The sequence below is a fragment of the Hordeum vulgare genome, chromosome 3H (genome assembly GCF_904849725.1).
Source record: "Hordeum vulgare subsp. vulgare chromosome 3H, MorexV3_pseudomolecules_assembly, whole genome shotgun sequence".
Lineage (NCBI taxonomy): Eukaryota > Viridiplantae > Streptophyta > Magnoliopsida > Poales > Poaceae > Hordeum > Hordeum vulgare.
The window spans coordinates 415,232,244-415,234,948 of NC_058520.1; the positions used below are offsets into that span (position 1 = coordinate 415,232,244).

General features: G+C 46.4%; 1 non-coding gene across 1 annotated transcript; it reads left to right on the top strand.

The window, feature by feature from the left end:
• Positions 1–1,882: 1,882 nt before the first annotated feature.
• On the top strand, positions 1,883–2,021 carry LOC123445820. Its single transcript, XR_006631189.1, has one exon. It is a non-coding gene; the product is annotated as a small nucleolar RNA Z247 (small nucleolar RNA).
• Positions 2,022–2,705: the final 684 nt, after the last annotated feature.

Genomic DNA, 2,705 nt, shown 5'->3' on the forward strand with positions numbered 1-2,705 from the left:
TTGCAAGTGAGCAACTACAACATTCAGTAAAATTCAAGGTTCGGTTAAGATCTTTGCAAGTCCTCAACTGCAACATTCAGCACATGGATATATTTTGATAACAACTTTAGAAGTCAGCAACTACAAGAAACAATACATGGCTAAATTAAGTTATCTACTTTGCAACTAAGCATCCACAACACATTACCAGTTTAGCACATCCATAAAATCTTCTCCCGGTGTCTATGCCATCAAAGGAAAGACATTTCTTGGCCCTAAACTATTGAAGTTTTTATTTTATGGCCGGGTCAACCACTGATCCACAAAAGGAACCGTCAATAGTGTTCCCAATCCTATTTGGACAAGAACCTTGATCGTAGCTTAAATCGGGTATGATATGATAACTGCACTAATCCAAACTTAACCGAAATCTAAACCAGTAAAACGTACCCACAAATCCATGTCCATGCCGATGTGGCTCAAGTACTCCTAGCTGCCAGAGAGAGAGAGAGAGAGAGAAGGGGAGATAGAGAGGGTGGCAGAGAGGGGGACAGAGATAGGGGAGAGAGAGAGAATGGAAGAGAGAGGGATAGACAAAGGGGGAGAGGTAGAGGGGAGAGATCGGGCGAGAGAGAGAGAGAGTTAGAGAGAGGGAGAGGGGGAGAGAGTGAAAGAGAGGGGCAGGGGAGAGGGAGAGGGAGAGGGAGAGGGAGAGGGAGAGGGAGAGGGAGAGGGAGGGAGGGGGGAGGGAGGTAGGGAGAGGAAGAGAGAGAGAGAGAGGGATAGAGAGGGGGAGAGAGAAACTAGAACATCTAGTATAACTAAATTTAGTTAGGCACTTTGCAACTTAGAAACAAGAAAATTAAATAATGTACTAAATTCAGATAGATAGTTTGCAAGTGAGCAACTTACAAGATTCAATATATGGTCGTATTCAGTTGGGCACTTCGCAAGTGAGCAACAAGACTATTAAGTAAAAATACAACATTCAATTATAAACTTTGCAAGTGAGCAACTACAAGATTCAATATATGGTTATATTCATTTAGCCACTATGTAAGACAACAAAACCAACAATCAGTAAAAATACAAGATTTGGACAATATCTTTGCAAGTCAGCAACTACAACATCTAGTAAAACACAAGGTTCGGTTAGGCACTTTGCAAGTGAGCAACTACAACATTCAATAAAATTCAAGATTCGGTTTAGATCTTTGCAAGTCCACAACTATAAGATTCAGTGCATGGATATATTTTGGTGACAACTTTACAAGTCAACAACTACAAGAAACAATATGATGAAATATATTGCGCACCACCCTCCATCAGTTCGGACTTTTGGATGAGTTGACTGGAGCATGAAGTCAATATGGTAATTAGAGCCACCTCTATCCGTCTGATCTAGAAAAACCAATCTCCCACCATGTCATCCTCCTCCGGCAATGTCGGATCTGTCCTTCCCTGGCAACTTGCACACAAGCTCGCCCGTACCAACTATGTGCTATGGCACGCACAAGTGACGTTGCAGCTGAGGGGAGCAGAGTACTTTGGCTATGTCGATGGTACCACATCGGAGCCTGTCAAGATCTTCGCCATGAAGGAAAAAGATAGCAAAGAAGAGCAGTTGATCAATCCTCTCCACTCGATATGGGTGAGACAAGGGCATCAGGTACTTGGGTACTTGTTGGATAACCTTTCCAAGGAGGTCCTTGTGCAAGTCACCTCCATCGCCACGCCACACGAGCTCTGGGCTTCTCTTGTAAGCATGTTCACGTCGCAGTCCAAGGCACGCGTCAACAACATTCGGATCGTGCTCTTCACGGCATAGAAGGGGATGTAGACCATGGCGGCATACTTTGCTCACATGCGGTCCCTCGCAGATGAGCTTGTAGCCGTTGGAAAACCGATCGACGATGATGAACTGATCTCCTACATCATCGTCGGGCTGGACATGGAATACCAGCCCCTTGTCTGTGCCAACTACGCCCGCATCAACACCATCAGCCTCGATGACCTCTTCGCTTAGATGAGCAACTTTCATCAGCGCCTCGCTCTCTTCCAAGGTGCTGGCTATAGCGGAGCGTTCAAGTCATCGGCCAATGCTGCTTTTTGCGGCCGAGGCGGTGGTGGTTCCTCTTGGTGCTGCGGTCCTCCATGGAACAAAGGGAAGCTGGCGAACGAAGGAAACGGCACTGGTGGTGGCAACACCCCTCGTGGTCGCGGCAGCAACGATGGTGGTGTCGGACGGCCCTCCTACAACAACAACAAGGGTCGCCGCAATTCTAGCAAGTATCGCACCGATTCAACCAGCTGTCACATCTGTGCCAAGATGGGTTACCCGACGCGTGACTGCTGGTACCATTTTGAGGAGGACGAGGACTCCTCCCAGGACGAAAAAGTGGCAGTCACAGCAGATGGCTCCTAGGGCGTCAACACCAACTGGTATGTCCACAGTGGTGCTACAAACCACATCACTAGTGAGCTTGAGAAGGTGACCATACGTGACAAGTACCGTGGCCAGGACTAGATCCATGCTGTAAATGGAGAAGGTATGGTCATTAGTCACGTTGGTCATTCGGTAATAAAAAACCCTCATAGAAAAATTCACCTTAGTAAAATCTTGCATGTGCCTAGGGCCTCTAAAAATCTCCTTTATGTTCATTGCATTGCTATTGATAACCGTGTCTTCGTTGAGTTCCACCCTTTCTTCTTTTTGATCAAGGATC